This window comes from Myodes glareolus, chromosome X, assembly GCF_982192425.1.
Source record: "Myodes glareolus chromosome X, mMyoGla1.1, whole genome shotgun sequence".
Lineage (NCBI taxonomy): Eukaryota > Metazoa > Chordata > Mammalia > Rodentia > Cricetidae > Myodes > Myodes glareolus.
The window spans coordinates 64,818,003-64,843,593 of NC_142053.1; positions in this window are offsets into that span (position 1 = coordinate 64,818,003).

Here is a 25,591-nt window from a genome sequence, read left to right on the forward strand (position 1 = left end):
GTATAACTTGGAGATCAGATCTTTGTCTGATGAGAGGTTGGTGAAGATCTTCTCCCAATCAGAAGGTTGCCTTTTTGTCTTAATGACAGTGTCCTTTGCTTTACAGAAGATTCTCAGTTTCAGGTGGTCCCATTTATTCATGGTTGCTCTTATTGTCTGTGCTACTGGGGTTCTACCTAGGAAGTGATCTCCTGTGCCCATGTCTTGTAGACTGCTTCCCACTTTCTCTTCTATCAGATTCAACATGGTCAGATTAATATTGAGGTCTTTAATCTATTTTGACTTGAGTTATATGCATAGTGATAGATATGGATCCATTTTGATTCTTCTACAGGTTGTCATCCAGTTATGCCAGCATCATTTGTTAAAGATGCTCTCTTTCTTCTATTGTTCGATTTTAGCCTCTGTCAAAAATCAGATGTTCATAGTATTGTGAATTAATAACTGGGTCTTCAATTTGATTCTATTTGTCAACGTCTCTGCTTTTATGTCAATACCAAACTGTTTTCATTACTGTGGCTCTGTAATAGAGTTTGAAGTCAGGGATGGTAATGCCTCTGGAAGTTCCTTTATTGTATAGGGCTGTTTGGCTATCTTGGGTTTGTTGTTTTGCCACATAAACTTGATTATTGTTCTCTTAATGTCTGTGAAGAATTTTGTTGGGATTTTGATGGGGATTGCGTTGAATCTATAGATTGTCTTTGGTAGAATTGCCATTTTTACTGTATTGATCCTCCCAATCCAAGAGCATGGGGGATCCTTCCATTTTCTGGTATCCTCTTCAATTTTTTCCTTCAAAACCTTAAAGTTTTTGTCAAATAGATCTTTCACTTCCATGGTTATTGTTACCCCAAGATACTTTAAGCTATTTGTGGCTTTTGTGAAAGGTGATGCTTCTCTGATTTCCCACTCTGTATCTTTGTTCTTTGTGTATAGGAGGGCAACTGATTTTTCTGAGTTGTTCTTGTATCCTGCCACAGTACTAAAGGTGTTGATCAGCTGTAGGAGTACTCTGGTAGAGTTTTTGGCGTCACTTCTGTTCACTATCATATCATCTGCAAATAATGAAAGTTTTACTTCTTCCTTTCCAATTCGAATTCCTTTGATCTCTTTATGCTGTCTTATTGCTATTGCTAAAATTTCAAGCACTATATTGAAGAGGTATGTAGAGAGTCGACAGCCTTGTCTTGTTCCTGATTTTTGTGGGATGGCTTTGAGTTTCTTTCCATTTAATTTAATGTTACCTGTCAGCTTGCTGTATATTACATTTATTATATTTAGGATTTAACTTTGTATCCCTAATCTGTCCAAAACCTCTATCAGAAAAGGGTGTTGAATTTTGTCAAATGCTTTTTCAGCATCTAATGAAATGATCATATTTTTTTCCTTCAGTTTATTTATATGATGGATTATGTTGATAGATTTTTGTATGTTGAACCTGCTCTGCCTTTAGGGATAAAGTCTACTTGATCAGTATGTATTATTTTTTGGATGTGTTCTTGGATTCTGTTTGCCAGTATTTTATTAAGAATTTTTGAATTGATGTTCATGAGTGAGATTGGTCTTTAATTCTCTTTCTTGGTTAAGTCTTTGTGTGGTTTTGGTATCAGGGTCACTGTAGCTTCATAGAAGGAGTTAGGCAATAACTCTTCTGTTTCTATTTTGTGAAACACATTAAGGAGTGTAGGTATTAACTCTTCTTGGAAGTTCTGGTAGAATTTTGCATTGAAACCATCTGGTCCAGGGCATTTTTTGGTAGGGAGTTTTCTGATGTCAACTTCTATTTCCTCACGACTTGCAGGTCTATTTAAATTGCTCACCTGGTCTTGACTTAATTTTGGTATATGGTATTTATCTAAAAAAGTGTCCATTTCTTTCACATTTTCCAATTTTGTGTCATACAGGTTTTTGTAGTAAGATCTAATGATTCTCTGAATTTCCTCTGTGTCTGTTGTTATGTTCCCCTTTTCATTTCTGATCTTGTTAATTTGCATGTTCTCTCTCTGCGTTTTGATCATTTTGGATAGGGGTTTGTCAATCTTGTTGATTTTCTTCAGGAATCAGCTTTTCTGATTTGAAAATGAAACGTTTCATTGTTTCATTGATTCTTTGGATTTTTTTCTGTGTTTCAATTTTTTGATTTCAGTCCTCTGCTAGATTATTTCCTGTCTTCTACTCCTCCTGGGTGAGTCTGTTTCATTTTATTTTATAGAGCTTTCAGGTGTGCTGTTAAGTCTCTAATATGAGCTTTCTCTGTTTGCTTTCTGTGGGCACTTAGTACTATGAATTTTCCTCTTAGCACTGCTTTCATAGTGTCCCATAGGTTTGGGTATGTTGTGTCTTTATTTTAGTTCAGCACTCTGTTTGTTCATTTCCAGTCTTCTACTCCTCCTGGGTGACTCTACTTCTCTTTTTTTTTCTAGAGCTTTCAGGTATGCTATTAATCCTCTAATGTGTGCTTTCTCTATTTCTCTTATGTGGTCACTTAGTGTGATGAACTTTTCTCTTAGCACTGCTTTCATAGTGTACCATAGGTTTGGGTATGTTGTGTCTTTATTTTCGTTGATTTCAAAGAAGATTTTAATTTCTCTCTTTATGTCTTCCTTGACCCAGGGATGGTTCAGTAGTTGACTGTTCAGTTTCAATGAGTTCGTAGGCTTTCTGGGGTTAGAATTGTTGTTGAATTCTAACTTTTTTCCATAGTGATCTGGTAGAACACAGGTGATTACTACTTTTTTCTTATATCTATGGATGCTTGCTTTGTTACCAATTATGTGATCAATTTTTGAGAAAGTTCCATTGTAGCTGCCAAGGTTTTTCCCTTGTCCTGGCGATTCGCAGGGCCATGTGACCTCTGGCTCCCTGGAGACTCTGCACTAGCTCTGGCTTGAGGAGATAACCTAGCAAGAACCTGGTTCTCTTTGCTATGGTGATTCCACTTGTATTCAAGGTCTTAGCAGTGGGCCGATAGCCTGCCTCCCCTAGCTGACCCTGCCTGAGGGGCTGGGAAGCTTTAATCTTCTCGTCCTGCTTCTGGTTGGGAGGAGGCCTTGCATTTTCGATCCTTCTAGCCCACTGGTATAAATACCTGACTTGAGTTTAATAAAGTTGCCATTTACTCTGGTAAATGAGCAAAGGTCTCTTTTGTGTGTGTCTCTTTTCCAACCCTCAGGACAATCGTCTATTCTCGTGGGCTCGAGTTCGGGAAAGCGCTGCAGCCTGAACCGGGTGTGGGTATCCATTGGGAAGTGCAGACTCTTACATTCCATGAGATACTGAGGAGAAGGTATATTCTTTTCTGTTTGGGTGGAAAGTTCTGTAGATGTCTGTTAGGTCCATTTGGTTTATTACATCTGTTAGTTCTCTTGTTTCTTTGTTAAGTTTTTGTCTGGTTGACCTGTCCATTGGTGAGAGGGGAGTGTTGAAATCACCCACTATTAGAGTGTGGGGTTTGATGTATGCTCTGAGTTCTAATAATGTTTCTTTTACATATGTGAATGCTTTTATATTAGGGGCTTAGATATTCAGGATTGAGACTTCCTCCTGATGAATTGTTCCTGATATGAGGATAACATATCCATCTCCATCTCTTCTGATTGACTTTAGTTTGAAATCAATTTTGTTAGATATTAGTATAGCCACACCCAGTTGTTTCTTTGGTCCATTTGATTGGAAAACCTTTTCCCAACCCTTTATTCTGAGGTAGTGCCTTTCTTTGCGTTTGAGGTGTGTTTTTTGTAGGCAGCAGAATGTTGGATCCTGATTTTGTTTCCATTCTCTTAACCTGTGCCTTTTATAGGTGAAATGAGTCCATTGATATTAAGCGATATTAATGACCAGTCGTTGTTAACTCCGTTTTTTTTTTTTTCTGTTGGTAGAATTTGTGTGTTTCCCATCTTTGAGTTGTGCTGATGGAGGGTTGTCAGATGCTTGAGTTGTTATACATGTTGTTGGTTTCCTTGGTTTTTGATTTTTCTTCTAGTATTTTCTGTAAGGCTGGGTTTGTGGCAACATATTGTTTAAATCTGTTTTTGTGCTGGAATACCTTGTTTTTCCCATCAATGGTGAATGCAAGCTTTGCTGTGTATAGTAGTCTGGGCTTGCATCTATGGTCTCTTAGTTTCTGAAGCACATCTATCCAAAACCTTCTGGCTTTCATAGTTTTCATTGAGAAGTCAGGTGTAATTCTGATAGGTTTCCCTTTATATGACATTTACTTGACCTTTTTTCCCTTGCAGCTCTTAATATTCGTACTTTATTCTGTATGTTTTGTGTTTTGATTATTATATGGCAAGGGGATTTTTTTGTTTGATTCAGTCTATTCAGTGTTCTGTATGCTTCTTGTACCTTCATAGGAATAGCCTTCTTTAGGTTGGGAAAGTTTTCTTCTATAATTTTGTTGAATATATTTTCTGGTACTTGGAACTGTAAATATTCTCCTTCTTCTATCCCTATTATTCTTAGGTTTGGTCTTTTCATGGAATCCCATATTTCCTGTACGTTTTGTGTTAAGAATTTATTGAATTTGTTTTGTTCTTTAATCAGTGAGTTTATTTCCTCTATAGTATGTTCAGTGTCTGAGATTCTTTCTTCTATCTCTTGTATTATGTTGATAATAATTGTCTCTGCAGTTCCTTTTCGTTTATTCAAATTTTTCATACCCAGCCTTCCCTCAGTTTGTGTTTTCTTTATTACCTCCATTTCATTTTTCAAGTCTTGAACTGTTTCCCTTACCTGTTTGATTGCTTTTTCTTGTTTTTCTTGTTTTTCTTGGGTATCTTTGAGAGATTTATTCATTTCATCTAACTTTTTTGTTATCTCCATTTCTTTACAGCAGTTTTTCACCTCCTGTTTAAGTTCCTCTGTCATTTTCATATAGTTCTGTTTAAAGTCGATTTTTTTCTATTTCTTCTGGGGTAGGGTGTTCAGTTCTTCTTGTTGGGTAATCCCTGGATTCTTTTGATGTCGTGTTGCCTTTCAGGTTGTTGGAGGAATTCTTGCATTGGCACCTGCCCATCTCTTCCTTCAGATGCAGCCAGGAAAGTCTTGGTGTCTTGGTCCAACCTTTGCTGTGACTGACTCCGGGTGGATTCCCTCAGTGCAGGTACAGGAACTGTTCCCCAGTTGGCTGGTCTAAAAGGTTGTCCATTAGCACAGGGACAGGACTCTTGAAGGTCAAAGACCCAGCAGACAAAAGGGCGAACTCAAGGGGTAGGGGAGAGTTGTGCAGAGCCAAGAAGCCCCTGCAGCAGGAGCTGGAGGTGCCTTGCACTCCCCTCTGGCCGGGCGCATGCACACTCACCCCTCTGGGTGTGTTTCAAGGAGAAAGCTATTTTTATTTATTATGCTAAGGATTAAAAGATGACATTATTTCAGCTTTGATTAAGATACCATTTCCTTTAGAGCATGGAAAATAAAAGTGAAATAATATCTATCCAGTTGTGGTATTATATGAATTCATCTATAGCTTGAACATGAGGCTGTAAAGAGTGAAAAAATAATCAATATTTAAGCATTATGCTACTCCAATGTAAAGGTAAAAGTATTCATCCTTTCTTCTGTTGATAGCTTTGACTTAATTTTTTTCATTTCTAGATATTCTTATAAATTTAGGGGAAAATCTTTTATAAAATGTTTCAGCTGTAACTTCCAAGACCCTGAGGATATAAAGGAAAGAAGCAACTAGAGTTTGTGCATACTGGAATACGAAGCAAGAACACTTTTAAGCATTGGAGAAAATATTAGTAGTATTCTTAGAGGATTGTTCCAACTGTACTTCCAAATACTTTGCCTGTAGGCCACAAGCCTGATGGTAAAATATAAAATAATAAAAATGGCTTAATTCAAGATTAGTTTCTAACCAATTAGAAAAAAGAGCTAATAGACCAAGCTGTGGTTTAATACATACAAGTTCTGTGTGATTATTTCAGGTCTAAGCAGTCAGAAATTAACAAACAACCTCCAAAAACAACTGATACAATTTCAATTGCATTCTCCTTCTTCAATAACAGAGATTAACAATTTTAATGATTTTATTTCAATGTGTATTTATGATTGGTCAACCTGCGCTCATCAATAGGGCTGTTCAGGTTCCCTGCAAGACTTAAGCTAGGTAATAAAAAAACAAACTGTATCTTGATATCAAACTATTTGAACAGGGATACAAATGAAATATTATATGTGTGGGTACATTTCAATAGAGTATACCAACAAAATAAAAATTGTGTTCATATTTAGATGGAACTGTTAATTTTTATATGAAATTGACTTGTGGTATAGTATTATGAAATATTTCTTTTACTACTTTTGGTTGAAATATTATGGAAAATCATAGATGCAAACAGATAGATGAAAGTAAGTTCATTTGCACATGTTTAGCATTGCTTCTGCTTTTGCATGGCTGTTCTTCAGGTAATCCCAATTCAGTTGAATATTATTATCATGTTATCCATTATTTCTGAATGTTACTAATGAACCCTTTATGCTTAGAAGTCCTTATTCAAGTTTTATCCTGACACTGATAATTTGTTTTTATTTTATTCCTTGTATAAATAACAAATACTATTGTAAGATTCATTTGAATATTTTTTATTCATATATTGTTTGTATTTGGCTTGAAACTTCCCTAACTTCATTAATAATTATGTCTTTATTTCTTTTAAAATTTATATTACAGGATTAATTAAATGCAAAAACTATAAATAGTGGTGATGGTGGCTTAGATTAAATTTGTATGGTGTATATTTAATTGATAATCTGATTGAATAGAATTTGAGATACAGGTATCAAGAAATGTAGCTCATTTTCATCAATTTCTTCATATTCTTTCTATTTTAGATATAATGTAACAGAATTTTTTGCAAAGGGCATGAAAGGAAAATCTCCCTGAGCAAAACCAAATCATATTGACTATGTCTTGTGTCACTGGAAGCACACATTTAGACTCCATGATGTTATAATTTTTGATTAATCTTTTTGATAATGCAGCATAGTTGCATCTCTGTCTCAACCATAAAAGAGGAAAAAAGCTAAAACATTACAGTTTTGTACCTACTTACCATTTTTTAATACTTTCTCCATTTTTAATATCCAAAATCTAGAAGCCTCCCTGCATAATAAGAGAGATGTGATTGTGTTATTATCTGTCAATAATAATACACTGATAAAATACAGTGACTCATACAAAATTAAATCAAAGAAACTTGTAAAGTGTAAAATGATTTCATTTTCTCCACATTCTAATAACAAAGTTCACATTTACCTTGGGCATATAAATATGGAGCTATATGTTCAATCTTCCCTATTTCTTACACTCTTATCAATGTCTCTATGACCTACTGCCTTGAGCACACATCTAATTCATGAACATTTACCGGTATTAAAATGAAACATATAGAAAGGTTGTTTTATTCTAAAGCATCTATCTGGTCTCTTTTATTTGTGAATGTTCATTGTAAATATGGTTAGATTTTATAGATACAATTTATTTAGAATATAATAGCTATTTTTTGAAAGTAAATTTTATTAAATTTTAAAAGTTTCCATTTCCGCCCCTCTTTCCAACACCCTCCCACTCCCCCCACTCCCTCTCCTCCTCCCTCTTCGACCCTTAGGGCAGTCAGGGTTTCCTGCCCTGTGGGAAGTTCAATTTCCTCCCCCCTCCCTCCAGGTCCAGGAAGGTGAGTATCCAAACAGACTGGATCCCCAAAATCCAGAATATGCAGAGGAAACAGGTCCCAGTATCATAGTCAATGGCTTTTCAGAAAGACTTCGGGCCAGCCACATTCAGAGAATCCGGCCAAATTCCGAGAATCTGGTTAGATCACGTCCTCGTTCAGTACCAGTCCAACTGGCCTTGGTAAACTCTCATTAGATCTGTTTCCTTGTATCAGTGGGTGATAGCATCCCTCGCAGTACTGATTTCGTTTTTCATGTTCTTCCTCTTTCTGCTCCTCATTTGGACCTCGGGGGGCTCAGTCCGGTGCTCCAATGTGGGTCTCCATCTGTATCGCCATCCTTCGCCAGATGAAGGATCTATGGTGATAAGCAAAATATACATCAGTATGGTTATGGGCCATGGCCGATTCAGGCACCCTCTCCTCTGTCCAGAGAACAATCTGGGGATCTCTCCTTGGACCTGGGATCCCATATATAATCAAGTCTCCTGTAAACCCTAAAATGACTCCCTTAGTTGAAATATATTCTTCCCTGATCCCATATTCATCCTTCCTCCCTCCCCCCATCCCAGGCCACCGAGCTTTCCCCATTCCTCCCCTACTCCCTTCTCTCTAACCCTCTCCCCTTCCATCAACCCTCCCACCCCCCCATGCACCCGAGGTTACCTGGGATTCTTGTCTATTTCCTACCTCCTGGTGGATAGCTAAATAATCTTCATCAGGTTCATCTTCTTATTTAGCTTCTCTAGGATCACGAATAATAGGCTCAAAGACCTTTAATTATGGTTAGAATCCACTTATGAGTGAATACATACCGTGTTCCTCTTTTTGGGTCTGGCTTACCTCACTCAGTAAAGCGTTTTCTATTTCCATCCATTTGCATGCAAAATTCAAGATGTCATTGTTTTTTACCGCTGAGTAAAACTCTAATGTGTATATGTTCCACACCTTTTTTAACCATTCTTCTATTGAGGGGCACCTAGGCTGTTTCCAGGTTCTGGCTATTACAAATAGTGCTGCTATGAACATAGTAGAACAAATGCTTTTGTAGTATGTTAGGGAATCTTTAGGGTATATTCCCAAGAGTGAAATTGCTGGGTCCTGAGGGAGGTTGACTCCCAGTTTCCTGAGAAACCACCACACTGATTTCCACAGTGGCTGCACGAGTTTGCATTCCCACCAACAATGGATGAGTGTTCCCCTCACCCCACATCCTCTCCAGCATAGGCTATCATTGGTGTTTTTGACTTTATCTATTCTGACAGGTGTAAGATGGTATCTCAAAGTGGTTTTGATTTGCATTTCCCTGATCGCTAAGGAGGTTGAGCATGACCTTAAGTGTCTTCTGGCCATTCGAAGTTCATCTGTTGTGAATTCTCTGTTAAGTGCAGTACCCCCATTTTTTAATTGGGTTAATTAGAGTTTTAGTGCCTAGTTTCTTGAGTTCTTTGTATATTTTGGAGATCAGACCTTTGTCTGATGAGGGGTTGGTGAAGATCTTCTCCCAGTCAGAAGGCAGCCTTTTTGTCCTACTGACAGTGTCCTTTGCTTTACAGAAGCTTCTCAGTTTCAGTAGATCCCATTTATTCATTGTTTCTCTTATTGTCTGTGCTGCTGGGGTCCTACTTAGGAAGAGGCCTCCTGTGCCTATATCTTGTAGACTACTTCCCACTTTCTCTTCTATCAGGTTCAAAGTGGACGGATTAATGTTGATGTCTTTAATCCATTTGTATTTGATTTTTGTGCATGGTGATAGATATGGATCTACTTTCATTTTTTTACAGGTTGACATCCAGTTATGCCAGCACCATTTGTTAAAGATGCTTTCCTTCTTCCATTGTATACCTTTAGCTCCCTTGTCGAAAATTAGGTGTTCATAAGTTTGTGGGTTAATATCTGGGTCTTCTATTCGATTCCATAGGTCGATTTCTCTGTTCTTATGCCAATACCAAGCTGTTTTCAATACTGTAGCTCTATAATAGAGTTTGAAGTCAGGGATGGTAATGCCTCCAGAAGTTCTTTTCTTGTATAAGGTTGTTTTGGCTATCCTGGGATTTTTGTTTTGCCATATAAACTTGATTATTGTTCTCTCAAGGTCTGTGAAGAAGTTTGATGTGATTTTGATGGGGATTGCATTGAATCTATAGATTGCTTTTGGTAGAATTGCCATTTTTACTATGTTGGTTCTCCCAATCCAAGAGCAGGGGAGGTCTTTCCATTTTCTCCTATCCTCCTCAATTTCTTTCTTCAAAGACTTAAAGTTTTTGTCAAATAGGTCTTTCACTTCCTTGGTTAGAGTAACACCAAGATATTTTATGCTATTTGTGGCTATCATGAAAGGTGATGTTTCTCTGATTTCCCTCTCTGCTTCTTTATCCTTTGTGTATAGGAGGGACACTGATTTTTTGGAGTTGATCTTGTATCCTACCACGTTACTAAAGATGTTTATCAGCTGTAGGAGTTCTTTGGTAGAGTTTTTGGGGTCACTTATGTAAACTATCATATAGTCAGCAAATAACGAAAGTTTAACTTCATCCTTTCCAATACGAATCCCCTTGATCTCCTTATGTTGTCTTATTGCTATTGCTAGAACTTCAAGCACTATATTGAAGAGGTATGGAGAGAGTGGACAGCCTTGTCGCGTTCCTGATTTTAGTGGAAAGGCTTTGAGTTTCTCTCCATTCAGTTTGGTGTTAGCTGTCGGCTTGCTGTATATTGCTTTTATTATATTTAGGTATGATCCTTGTATCCCCAGTCTCTCCAACACCTTTATCATAAATGGGTGTTGAATTTTGTCAAATGCTTTTTCAGCATCTAGTGAGATGATCATATGGTTTTTTTTCTTTCAGTTTATTTATATGATGGATTACATTGATAGATTTGCGTATGTTGAACCAGCCCTGCATCTCTGGAATGAAGCCGACTTGATCATAATGGATAATTTTTCTAATGTGCTCTTGGATTCGGTTTGCCAGTATTTTATTGAGAATTTTCGCGTCGATGTTCATGAGTGAGATTGGCCTGTAATTCTCTTTCTTGGTTGTGTCTTTGTGTGGTTTTGGTATTAGGGTAACTGTAGCTTCATAAAAGGAGTTAGGCAATGACTCTTCTGTTTCTATATTGCGGAATACGTTAAGGAGTATAGGTATTAGCTCTTCCTGGAAGTTCTGGTAGAATTCTGCATTGAAACCATCTGGTCCTGGGCTTTTTTTTGGTAGGGAGATTTTTGATAACAGCTTCTAATTCTTCGCGACTAACAGGTCTATTTAGATTGTTCACCTGTTCTTGGTTCAACTTTGGTATATGGTACTTATCTAAAAAAATGTCCATTTCTTTTACATTTTCCAACTTTGTGGCATATAAACTTTCGTAGTAAGATCTAATGATTCTCTGAATTTCCTCTGTGTCTGTGGTTATGTCCCCCTTTTCATTTCTGATCTTATTAATTTGCATGTTCTCTCTCTGCCGTTTGATTAATTTGGATAGGGGTTTGTCAATCTTGTTGATTTTCTCCAAAAACCAGCTTTTTGATTCATTGATTCTTTGGATTGTTTTCTGTGTTTCTATTTTGTTGATTTCAGCCCTCAGTTTGATTATTTCCAATCTTCTAGACCTCCTGGGTGAATCAGCTTCTTTTTTTTCTAGATCTTTCAAGTGTGCTGTTAAGTCTCCAATGTGTGCTTTCTCCACTTTCTTTAATTGGGCACTTAGTGCTATGAACTTTCCTCTTAGCACTGCTTTCATAGTGTCCCATAGGTTTGAGTATGTTGTGTCTTTGTTTTCATTAAATTCAAGGAAGACTTTAATTTCTTCCTTTATTTCTTCCTTGACCCAGGGGTGATTTAGTAGTTGACTGTTCAGTTTCCATGAATTTGTTGGCTTCCTGGGGGAAGCATTGTTGTTGAATTCTAATTTTAGTCCATGGTGATCTGACAAGACACAGGTAGTTACTAATATTTTTTTGTATCTGTGGAAGTTTGCTTTGTTACCGAGTATGTGGTCAATTTTCAAGAAGGTTCCATGAGCTGCAGAGAAAAAGGTATATTCTTTCCTATTTGGGTGGAGTGTTCTATAGATGTCTGTTAAGTCCATTTGATTCAATACCTCCAATAAATCTCTCAATTCTCTGTTTGGTTTCTTTCTGATTGACCTGTCTTTGGTGAGAGAGGATTGTTGAAGTCTCCTACTATTAGTGTGTGTGGTTTGATGACTGCCTTGAGTTCTAGAAGAGTTTCTTTTACATATGTGGGTGCCTTTTTATTAGGAGCATAGATATTCAGGATTGAGACTTCCTCCTGTTGAATTGTTCCAGTTATGAGTATGAAATGTCCATCTCCATTTCTTCTGATTGATTTTAGTTTGAAGTCGATTTTGTTAGATATTAAAATGGCCACGCCCGCTTGTTTCTTAGGTCCATTTGCTTGGAAAATCTTTTCCCAACCCTTTACTCTGAGTAGGTGTCTGTCTTTGTGGTTGAGGTGTGTTTCTTGTAAACAGCAGAATGTTGGATCCTGTTTTCGTATCCAATCTCTAAGTCTGTGCCTCTTTATAGGTGAATTGAGTCCATTGATATTAAGTGATATTAATGACCAGTGGTTGTTGACTCCGGTCATTTTTTTTTTTTAGGTAGTAGAGTGTATGTGTTTTTCTTCTTTGATTTGTGCTTGTGAATGCTCACTAGATGTTCGAGTTATTGTAGGCAGTGTTGGGAATGTTGGATTCCTTCGGTAGTGATTTTCCTTCTAATATTTTCTGTAAGGCTGGATTAGTAGCTATGTATTGTTTAAATTTGTTTTTATCCTGGAATATTTTGTTTTCTCCATTGATAGTGAACAATAGCTTGGCTGGGTATAGTAGTCTGGGTTTGCATCCATGGTCTCTTAGTTTCTGCAGTACCTCTATCCAGGATCTTCTGGCTTTCATGGTTTCCGTAGAGAAATCCGGTGTAAGCCTGATAGGTTTACCTTTATAAGTTACTTGACCTTTTTCCTTTGCAGCTCTTAAAATTTTTTCTTTAATATTTATGTTTTGTGTTTTGATTATTATATGGCGAGGGGATGTTTTTTTCTGATCCAGTCTATTCGGTGTTCTGTATGCTTCTTGAACCTTCATAGGAATATCATTCTTTAGGATGGGAAAGTTTTCTTCTATAATTTTGTTGAGTATATTTTCTGGACCTTTGAAATGCAATTCTTCTCCTTCTTCTACTCCTATTATTCTTAGATTTGGTTTTTTTATTGTGTCCCAGATTTCCTGAATGTTTTGTGATGAGAATTTGTTGGATTTGCTGTTTTCTTTGGTCAGAGTGTTTAATTTCTCTATGGTGTCCTCAGAGTCTGAGATTCTTTCTTCTATCTCTTGTATTCTATTGGTTAAGCTTGTTTCTGAAGTCTCTGTTCGTTTACCCAGATTTTCCATAGCCAGCCGGCCCTCGGTTTGTGATTTCTTCATTGACTCCATTTCAGTTTTCAAATCTTGAACTGTTTCTATTACCTGTTTGATTGTTTTTTCTTGGTTTCCCAGAATTTCATTTACGGATTTACTCATTTCTTCAAACTTTTTGGTATATTTCTCTTCCATTTCTTTACTCATTTCCTCAATTTTTTTGTTATATTTATCTTCCATTTCTTTACGGCAGATTTTCACCTCCTGTTTAAGTTCCTCTATTATTTTCGTAAAGAAGCGCTTAGAGTCGATTTCTTCTATTTCTTCTGGAGTTGGGTGTTCAATTCTTCTAGTTTCGAGCTCCCTGGATTCTGGCGATGTCATGTTGCCTTTCAGGTTGTTGGAGGAATTATTGCATTGGCGCCTTCCCATCTCCCCCACTCTGGATGAAACTCCTCAGCACTTTCTGAATAGAACTCCTCAGCACTCTCTGGGTAGGACTTCACAGCACTCTCTGGATAGAGCTCCTCAGCCCTCTCTGGGAAGAACTCCTCAGCAATGCAACAGGGCTAGCTGGTCTTCCCAGGACCCAGGAGACAAAGGGCCCGCAGCAGTGGGGGGATGGGAGGGGTCCCTTGGAACACCGAAGACCCTGCCGCAGAAGCTGAGGGGGGAAGGGCTGTGCTCCCTTCCCGGACAGGCAGGCAGGCTGCCCAGGCTAGCACCCACTCAGCTCTCTGGGAAGAGCGCCTCAGCAGTGCAACAGGGCTAGCTGGTCTTCCCAGGACCCGGGAGGCAAAGGGCCTGCAGCAGTGGGGGGGAGGGCAGGGGTCCCTTGGAACACCGAAGACCCTGCTGCAGAAGCTGGGGGGGCTGTGCTCCCTTCCTGGTCAGGCAGGCTGCCCAGGTGAGCACCCATTCACCTCTCTGGGAAGAACTCGTCAGCAGGGCAACAGGGCTAGCTTAATAGCTATTTTTACCATGCTTACCTCACACCATCTGCTTTTTTCCTCTTCTCATTCCTTAGTTCACTACTCTATTTCCTTCCCTTCGTCTTTCACTTCATGAATTTATGTTACTTATACAAATGTTAGGATTCATTAACCTACTATAAAGCTTGCAATTGTCTGGCACAAAACAAATAAGGGTCAGTGGGTGGCTCAGCAGATAAAGGCACTTTTTTCTGGTTGGGTATCCTGAGTGATTTTTAGAACTCATCCCAGGAAGGAGATAATGGAATTCTGAAATTATGCTGAGTTCCATATGTGCATTTACATACACCTCTTCCCCCACATATAATAAAAATTAAAGCAATAAATTATTTAAGAAAGGCTGGTGAGATGGCTCAGTTGGTAAAGCCATTGGAATCCAAATTCATGACCTGAGTTGAATCCCTAGGATCTACATAGTGTAAGAAAATAATCAATTTCTCAAAATTGTCCTCTGATGTTCCTACTCATATACATGTAAATGCATACACACAATAAATACCTAAATGAAGTTTTGAAAATAAGGCCAAGTTTAACTTCTCTCTACTTTGAACAATTTAATTTTTTATTTGGTATCAAAATCTTTTCATTTTGTGATTTATATTCTTAAAATGCTAAATTATATACTTATATTTCTATGTCTACCAGAATTAATGGTTTTAAGTAGCAACTTTATAATTATTAATCAATATAGCTCTAGTAGCTTTAACATTATAACTACACAGTGATGAGAGGGAGATACAAAAGAGAATAATAGTTTCTTAGTTAGGGTTTATATTGCTATAAAATTATGCCATGGACATGGCAACTTGAAGTGGCTTGCTTAGAGTTTCAGAGGTTCAGTGCATTATCTTCCTGGATCTTCATGGTGGGGAACATGGCAGCATGAAGCAAGGCATGGTGCTGGAGAGGTAACTGAGAGTTCTACATCTTGTAGGCAACAGAAAGTTGACTGACTCATACTTAGAGAAGTTAAAGAAAAAGAAACCCCAAAGCCCACTCCCACAGTGACACACTTTCTCCAAATTCACCCATCCTGATAGTGCCACTCCCTTTGGGGGTCATTTTCATTCAAGCTACTACAAAGAACCCATTATGAAAAGCTTATGAACACAAAACAAAACAATCTTTGAATGAATTTTTTCTGCCTATAGCAACTATAATCAACATTATTCTATGACTATGGTGTAGTATGTATTATATACTGAGTATGCAAATAGCAATTTTTTATAGAACAAGGATCTAAGTATTTAGATTCTAAATCCCTCATTCAGGAACTGAATAAAATAATTGTTTTACAGATGTCAAAGCCCCTTTTATTTTTTCTTCGCTCCTCTAACACAATAAACTGTAAACACACAGTGTGAAAAATCATCTTTATTTGGATGTCATTGCATATTCCAATGAAAATCTCTACTGTTACTTTACTAACATGTCTAATAGAAATTTATTTTTATATAGTTGTTGGCTTCCAACGATGAAGGTGCTCATTTAAACTACTAAAACACAGACCATATATTCATATATAGCAGTGCTCTAAAATCTCAAGAATTTAGAATGTGATTTTTCTTATTGAATTATTGAAAAACTTGTCAGCCTTCATGGTCAGATGCTAGGGAATATAATATAATATATTTTGGACATAGTCCTTTCTATAAAATTAAAATTGCAGAAATACTTCAGAAGCAACACACTAAAAAGGCCATGCTTTGATGGAGCTGGACTATAGAATTTGATATCTCCAGCATTTTTTTATTAAGTAATACCTTAACAGCTGTTAGTAACTTATGAGTACCTCAAACACAAAGACTTTAAGATATCGTCTAGGAAAAATAAGAAGTAAATAATGATTGACTCAGTAAGAAGTTGTGCTATTCTGATTCTGTAATACTGCTTGACTGTAGTAATGGGGATGAAAGTGATTTCAGCTCTCTTATATCTCCAAACCAATACAGAACTTATTCTGAAATTTCTTAGATGATAGATGTTCAGGTTTAGTTAAATTGAAACTAATTATCTTAGTTAGACTTTGAGAAAACACGATGACCAAAAACAAGTTGGAAAGGAAAGGGTTTATTTTGCTTATACCTTAACGTTGATGCTCATCACTGACAGAAGTTAGGACAGGAACTTAAACAGGGTAGTATCCCAGAGACAGAACTGATGCACAGACCATGGAGGGGTGCTTTTTTCTGTCTTGCTTCTCCTGGCTTGCTCAGTTTTCTTTCTTTGAGAAGTCTGGACAACCAGATCAGAGATGACTCTACCCACCATGAGTGGGCCCTCCCACATTGATCATTAACTTAGTAAAAAGCTTATAGCTGGATCTCGTGGAGTCATTTCCTTAAATGAGGCTCCTTCCTCTCTGATGAGTCAAGCTTGTGTCAAATTGACAAACAAAACCAGCCAACACATCTGACCCTTTGCCAACTTGACAAACTAAGCCATCATTATTAAGTCACAAGCCTCTATTTCTTTTTCATCCCCAAGATGTCACGTTAAAATTATAACTAATCTTTAAAGTTCCACAGTATTTAAATATTCAGACACATTAAAATGTAAGTCTTTTTAAAATATACAATCTCTCTTAAAAGTTTAATTCTTTCAGCTATGGGCTCCTTTAAAAATTAAACTTAAATACCTTCTTCAAGAGGGAATTACCAGGTCATGTTACCAATCTGATCCAAGCAAAACCAAACACTCCCACAGCATAAATATTTCAGTGGCAATTTATCTGTGATCCCCTCATGATCTCCTGGACCCCTCCAAAAGACTTGCATCACTTCTCTGGCTCTGCCCTCTGCAGCATAAGAACTTTGTCCATTATGCTATGGCTGGCTCCCATCCCACTGCTGCTATTGTTCTTGCTGGTCTCTCCATTGTACTGGCATTTAAAAGATGTTGGGTATCTTACTACTACTGGCTTGCACTTCACAAATAGACTCTCATAGTCACTCTTCATGGAGTCAAGACTCAAATTCTTTGCATGAAACCTTCAGTCCTGGGTTTTTAAATGCTACTAGGCTGCTTCACCAAAAGCCTCTCCTGTCCTCTCATAGTGCCAAGCCTCAGATGCTTCTCATGAGCCCAAGATGCCTTCAAAACTAGTACCACCTGGGTGAGGCTTACACATTGCCAAGTCTTGCTGCCAAAGTGAGGTATAAACATGGCTGCCACTGGGACACAGTTTCTCTCCATTATTATGAAACCCTTTCCTGAAGATTTCACCTCAGTGGAGCTGCTTTCTTTTAAAACACTGCTAATTTCTTTGCTCCAGCTAACATGCATCAAGTATCCATGCAAAATGGCCATGGTAGTCATTAAACTGACACACAAAACTTCACAATACAGGCCTCCATCCTTAAAAATGCTCTTCATATTCTTATCTTCTAATTTCCCTCAGAACATCCCACAGAGCTCTTAACAATCAATGGCACTTTTAGCCCAGGGTTCCAAAGTCCTTCCACAATCCTCCAAAACATAGTCAGGTCTTTCACAGCATTAATCTACTGCACAACAATTTGCTTCCTCTGACTTGCTCAGCCTGCTTTCTTATAGAACCCTGGGAACTTAGGGATGATAGCCTAGGATCTCCCAATTGATCACTTATTAAGAAAATGATTTACAGCATGTAGAAATTACTAATTCGGAAAATGAATAAGCATTTCCTCAACAGAGACTCTTTCCTCTCTGATGACTGTAGATTGTGTCAAATTAACACACAAAAAACAGCCAGGAGAAGGATAGTAATATAATAGGCCAATCACAATGTAAACTTCATTGTTTTCCTCAAAAGTGGGTGTGAGTTTATGGTTCCACTTTTTCTTGATGCATATATGTAGTGAATATATTCAGCTTTTTACTGAAGCTGGGTTAGTATTTACAGAGGAAAAATATGAAAATTCTTCAAGAAGAGATTCTGGTAGTACATGACTTTACTATTTTCTGTATATGTGTCGTGCTGAATTACAATAAATGTCAGCAATGATTTCAAGTCTGATGTAATTGAAGTTAGATGAAAGAATGCTGGAAAGAGATGAATGTTTTTCCTTCTTTCCTTTCTTCTTCTTTCCTTCCTTCCTTTCTCTCTTTCCTTCCCTCCTTCCTTCCTTCCTTCTTAGTATTGCACAGTTTTACCTTTAGTTTAACAAAATTTATTTGAGCAAGGAAACAGTAACAAGTTAATTTAACAAAGATTGAAATACCTTGCTATGTCCAAGTGGAGGTAGATGATGTGGGACAATTATGTATTCTGTCAATTATGTTTTAAACAAACGCTGATTGGCCAGTAGCCAGGCAGAAAGTATAGGTGGGACAACCAGACAGGAAATAGAGGCAGGTCAATGAGAACAGGAAAATTCTGAGAAGGAGGAAGCCCATTCCTCCGCAGTCCTGCCCTGACATGGAAGAAGGAAGATGCGACCTGCTCCACTGGAAAAGGTACCAAGCCATGTGACTAATATATGCTAGAATAATGGGCTAGTATAAGTTATAAGAAGTAATAAGAAGCCTGAGCTAATAGGCCAATTAGTTTATCATTAATATAGACTTCTGTGTGATTCTTTGGGAACTAACGACTGTGGGAACTGGGAAAGACAGAAAATTTCAAACAACAGTAGATTGATAGTACAATCAAGAGTCTTATCTTTTAGGAAACTGAGACAACAATAAAAGAAAAGTCATTTATTATACTATCTCAGTGTGTTTTAAAATTGTATTTCCTAGGGATTAATGAAAAAAATAAGAGCTAAAAAGTAGTTACAAGTTAGGGTAAAAAATAAAACTCCAAATGAATGTACCCAATTGATTTATTAGCAAAGAGACTGATGTAATTTTAGGCCTCTTAACAGCCTCATTCTTGCCAGAGGTCAGTGAAGTCTGGGGTGTTTGGGACCACTTATCCCTGACTTGGTTCTTAAGTGATTTTAGGTTTACCACTACAAGGCAGTAATGATAAAATAGAAACAAACATTGAAACAAAGAACAGACGAACTAACCTCCTTTTCATGAGACTACTGTATGCTCTGGTTTGAGTGGAGACCTAACTATCTGGTTGAGCTGGTTCAATTACTCGGGCTAAAGAACCACCCTTAGGAAGGTGGGCTTGTGCTAATGATATAGGCAGAATTAGTTGTTCTTTAATAAGATACTGTACTTGTCCTTTCAGGAATATTCACCCCCTAATGAATAAGCTTGTGGATCACAGTATAAACTTGTCCTATTATTCCTACTCATTTCTAAGAGTGCTTTTCTTAACACTGTGCTTTCTCCATAACTTTGGGCTCGCTTACTCTTTTTCCATCTAAAGTCTTTCTTCCTTGACAAGTAGATGCATATTAGTCATATGTCTCACCTTCATGTCAGCTTAAATAGGTTGGATTTTCCACCTTTCCTTTTTCTTTCTCTTCCTTTGTGCAGCTTCTGTGATTTTACTGCTTGCTCATTCTGTGATTTTTTTTTCATTTAAATGTTAACAAAATTGGTATTGTGGTAAAAAAAAATATAGTGAAAAAATTACGATTTTAAGGACTTCTTTCTTCTATTTTATATGGGTCTTTCCAGGTAGTGAAGGCTATCCTTTGGACTTAGAGCTATTCCTGCCTCTGCCTACTGAGTTTAGACATCAAAGCTCCAAAAATTATGAAACATGACTATACTCAATATACTAGTTTCAAGATCTTTTACCTTAAGGACAAGAGTGATTTCTCCTTCAAGATTGGCTATATCACCAGTCATGGAAATTACTTCATATCATGCTAAAGGAAATGAATCTCCATAGAAAACACAGATGGGCAGTTGATTATCTTGGAAGATACCTTAATAATCTTTCATGTTTCTCTCACGGGAAACTGATCACAAAATATACGGAAACCTCTAGATGGAAGAGAGAAAGATGGTCACAACAGGAGTGACACTGAGGTCTGTAATATTATAGAAATGTTTAGATGATCAAATTGTCAAATAGATCTGACAATTTACTGATTACTCAAAATGGTATATTGACAGAGGTGTTGTCTCTTAGTTAGAGATTCAATTCCTGCGATAAACCACTATGACCAAGGAAACATGAAGACCAGAGGGATTATTTTGTATATAGTACCACATTATAGTCCTGTATCAAAAATGAATTTAAAGTAGGAACTTGGAAAGTAGAACTAAAGGAGAAGCTGATTTGATGCAATGATGCTTATAAGCTTGCTACTAGTGGCTGACTCAGAGTCCTTTCTCATATAATCCAGAAACACCTGCCCAGAAAAGATGGTTTCCACAATGAGATGGACCATGGTCTTGCTCTTTGTAAAGATTTGTCACTTGCATTTTCATAAAACACTGATTGGACAGTAGCCAGGCAGAAAGGATAGACAGGGTGACCAGGCAGGAAGTAGAGGTGGTGGAATGAGAAAAGGAGAATTCTGGGAAGGGAAAAGAATCAGCATGCAGTTGTTACCCAGACACAGAGGAAGCAAGATAAGAATGCCTAACTGATAAAGGTACCAAGCCTTGTGGCTTACATGGACAAGAATTATGGGCTAATATAAGTTATAAAAGTTAATAAGAAGCCTGATCTAGTGGGATAACCAGTTTATGATTAATGTAGACCTCTGTGTATATCTTTGGGACTAAATTCCTGCAGGATTGGGTAGGACAGGAAGTTCTGTAAACAAAATGGTGCCAATATAGACAACTGAATCCACTTAAAATCTGAGAGAGCTTGGTAAGCAATTCCAGACATAAAAGAACAGGAAGCATGGCTTCTTTTTAGCAGTTTTTTCTCAGGTGAGCTCTGTTTGCTTGAGACAAGCACATCTCATTTAAGAGAGACTTCCAGGCTCAGCTTAAGCTGCAAAAAAAATTGCAGGTACTTTAAGGGGCCCTGCCACCAAAAATTTAAATGATAGCCAAACACATGACTTTTGATGGTGGCAGGGACGTTTAAAGTCCATAGAGCTTTGGCAATCAACAGGGATCTTGCCAGTACCTCCACCATGAGTCTAGACTCTCAGAAAGACAAGGAATGGGTTGGATACAGCCATCAAAGCCATGACATTAATCCTAGCCATATCACTTAGCAAATTAAAGACTCATGTGGTCAGAAAAGGAGAGATATGCAATAAAGATAGACTCCGATGAAGAAAATATCTAAATGGGTTACTATGTGCTTAAAATACATATGTAGGCTTGGGAGAGAAAAGAAAAAAAAAGATAAATTCTTTAAAATAAAAAGAATAAAAAAAATAGTTTGTGTGGTAACACACACCTTTAATATGAACAATTGGGAAGCAGAGGCAGTCAGATCTCTGTGAGTTCAAGGTGCCTTGGCACACACCTTTAATACCAACACGTTGAAGGTAGAGGCAAGCATATCTCTGTGAGTTTAATGGCAAACTAGTCTACAGAGTGAATGGACGACAGCCAAAGATACACAGAGAAACCTTGTCTCAAAATACCAAAAATTAAAAATAAAAATAAAAGATGTATACTTTAAAATAAAGCCACGTAAAGATGGGAAAAACACAGAGAATCTGTATACTGTATGTATTGTGTTATCTTTGAATTGTTTGATGGCTGAAGAAGAAAAAGCTGCTAAAAGACATTTGATTATAAATGCTGCTGGATTAAGCAAGCATATATATTTTGAAAATGCCTTGATTTCAAAATTGAAGTCAAAAGACACGTTACTTTGGAAAAGAGTTTTTTATTTTGTTTTCACAGTTAATCAGAGACTCTGGATTCATTCTGGGTTAAGAAAATCATATTTGATGAAGGAAGATTCCTGAGAAATCTCTGATAGGAGCAGTTGGCCAAGATTTCTGAGTTCTACATCTAGAAGAGATTCAAGAATGCTGCCTGAGATGATCAAGCCTCACAGGATACTCTATTCAGTACTTGATAATAATTCTAAATTTTCTTTAGGTTTCCATAAGATTATCAGTGCCCCTAATCAGCAGGAAGTAACTTAGAAAACTACATCCACATTCACAAAAATGGACGATAGAAAATTTTCTTTGTTTAGAGTGGTGGTTACAAGTTGTTATGAATAATGTTCATAAAGAAAGCTAAGTAAGGAAGATTAGATTTAGAATTCTTGTTTTAAAAAAGGGGGGAAGTGCTGTGGGGCAATGATATTGTACTTTGTAAAGATTTGTCACTTGTATTTTAATAAAATGCTAATTGGCCAGTATCCATGCAGAAAGTATAGGCAGCGCAACTATACAGGAAGGAAGTAGAGGTTGAACACCCAGGTAGGAAATAGAGGCAGGTCAATGAGAACAGGAGAAATCTGGGATGAGAAAAGAGTCAATCTGCAGTTGTCACCAAGAAGCGGAGGAAGCAAGATGAGAAGGCCTTGCTGATAAAGGTACCAAGCCATGTGACTAACACAGGCAAGAACTATTGACTAATATAACTTATAAGAGTTAATAAGGAGCCTGATCTAGTAGACTAACCATTTTATTATTAATGTAGACCTTTGTGCATTTCTTTGAGACTGAATGGCTGCAGGACTGGGTGAAACAGAAACTTTTGTCAACATTAGTAGCATAATCATTAATCAAAACAACACTGTATATGCTTGTGTATAGGCCTATACTATAGAGATTTTTTTTAATTAAGATTCTTTCTTCTAGATATCATGCATTTCCTAACCTTCAGAACTATGGGACAGTAAATTATATTTAATTAAAGGTTACCCAATCTGTTGCATTCTGATGTATCAACACAGAAAGGATTTATACACTTGGTTTTGTAAAAGGGTCTTTATTCAATGAAGAATGATCAGATTACATGGACTCCTTTATGTAGCTATGTCAAGATCAGGAAATGCTGAGTTTGGCTCACTACATTACATTTCCTAAATTATAAGGACAAATCACTAAAAAAATATAGTGGTTTAAAGTAATAACAACTGATTAACTTACAGTCAGAAGAATGAAATATAAAATGGATTCCCTTGGCAGTGAGCAAAGGGTTGAAGATTTAGCTCCATAGTTATATTTTTTGGCAAATAGAAGGCTTTGGGTTAAGTCCCCAGACTGAGAGAAAATAATTTTCAGAAAAGAATATATACAATCGAGGCTCTAGGAGACCACACACTCCCCTAACTATTCTGGATTCTAGAATTTTTCCATTTTCTTTGATTTATTGTTTCATATATTTCCCATCTGTTTCCACTGCTGCATCAACTTCTGTGTTTTTTCTACTTGCTTCCTTCATATAGGGTCTTTGTTGCAATCTTAATTTAATCATATCTGAAAACTTGTGCAAAGTAAGTTATAGGTTCTGAGATTAGCAGTGAACACATTTGAGGACAGCATGTGGAAAAAGTTTCTAATCATAATAATTTCCTTTTTTGGGATAAAATGTTCATAAATGTTTTGTTAGTTTCAAGTTTTAACTATAATATTCTTACTTTTCATAGATATTTTGTTGTTTTTCCTTTGTATTTAATAGGGGAAAACATAAATAAATGAGATAATGCTATCTTATTCATTTCAGGAAAAGCTCTTTGTATTTTATCAATCTTGCCCTGCATTCATGGCGACTTGGGATTGTGCAGTTTTTAGTTACGAAATAATTTATTGCATTCTATGTCAGTACCATAGACTAAGTACTTTGAAATCACAAAATGCTAACAAATAAAGTAACCTAATGTACCTATTATGTATCATACTGAATTTAAGGGGACTTTGACATTATTAATTGGTTTTATTGTTGAGGACTTAGAATGAGCTCTATAAAATATACTTCAAATATATTTTGTTTTCCTGTTACTTTGTTTCCCTCTATACCTGACCTATAATAGTCATGCTTTGTGTTACAGAAATCACAAATATCAGGCTTGTCCCTTGACATCTTTCACCACTATACCTTTGAATTTTGATCATAGGCTTTCATCTCTTTATATCAGGAAAATATTTATAAAACCTTTATTTGTCTGTTGATCTGTGGCACCAATTCCTCTAACTTTCTATAATTCTTGCTATATGTAAACATGCCTCTACTTTTAGAGTATTGTACATGCATAAAATTCTTCATATTTTAAGAACACATTTTGCAATAGACCATCTGAAAGTAGATAAAGTAAAAAAAAAGATTTGCTATAAAATAGATACTACTTCATAAATGCTTACTGTTAGTACAGTGTTTGTACTTGAAATATCCATGTTTTTATAGGCACTCTATTTCAAACACATTTGAAATTTTTCTATTTCATTTCCTGCTAGGAGATAGAGAATGATCAAAACACATGGAAAGCATGCACGACATTTTCAAAGAATTAATTAAAATAATTTATACTTTAAAAAAATTGCAGAGTTTGCAAAGGTCAACTGCTGTCATCGCAATGATTTCAACAGATTTTAATTAGTATTTATGACTAAGTTCTTAGATAAACTTACAGATTCTGGGGCAAAATACTTTCTGCTATTCAAGTATTTACGTAGATCACCTTAAATTATTTTTACATTTCTAGCATGTAGGGTTTAATTATTACCTAAATTTGATCAATCTGACAAATGAATCATAGAAAACATTTTTGTTTCTTTAGGCAATAAGTCAATATCTGGAACAGAACCAAATACCTATGCATTAGATACTTTTAGGTTTCTCATATCAAACAACAAAGAGAAGCATGTTGAGGAAGTAAATATTTGATTTGACCTAACTAAACACAATAAATACTTCAACCTAGAGTGGAATCCATGGTGGTGGATATGTGTGGCAATTATAGTTACTGGTATGCTAATGTGTTTTGTCATATGCTGATGGGCATGGTCAACCGGTAGTTAGAATTAACCAGACCAGCTCAAAAACAAAGGAATATAATTTAATAATTGGAAAACAGAGAAACTCACATGACCGGGATCCAGTGAGCATCATGCGCAGCCCAGAGAGACAAAACAATGGGCAGGCACCTGGATTCCCAGGTCCTTCTTCCTTGGCCCCAGGTGGCTACACCCAAGCCAAATGTGATTGACTGAGCTTCCCCATCAATATGAAATTACAGATGAAGACAAATAGTTATCAGTCTAGGGGTAATGCCAAGATCGATACATGTGCAAAGCAAACCATTTGTGCCAGTCAGGCTTCACATCCAAAAGTGTTCCCAACTATCAAGAGCTATGTCATAGGCTTGATGATCAAGTGTTCAAACACACAAGATTTTAAGATACATTTCCCTTTCAAATAATCTGACATAGTTATTTTAACAAGGATAATATTTTTATTAAGTGTTACAGGAATATTCTTCTTAATGAACAAACTCTCAGTGGTCCCATGACAAAACCCTGTTTTCTTATAAAAACAGAAATAAGAAACAAATATTATTGTAGGCCTATTGATCTTCGAAAAAGGTGGTTAATAGCAGTGTAGAAACTTGATTTCTTCTATTCAGTAATGCATAGTATTATGTTTAAGACTAGTAAGATATTTGTCCTAAAAGAGATATTTATCTTTTGTTTTGACAAGACACATCATGCTTCTTCTCATCATGTAATATGTGGGGCATCTGCTTGAAATACTGATTTAGTAAAGAATGGTTTT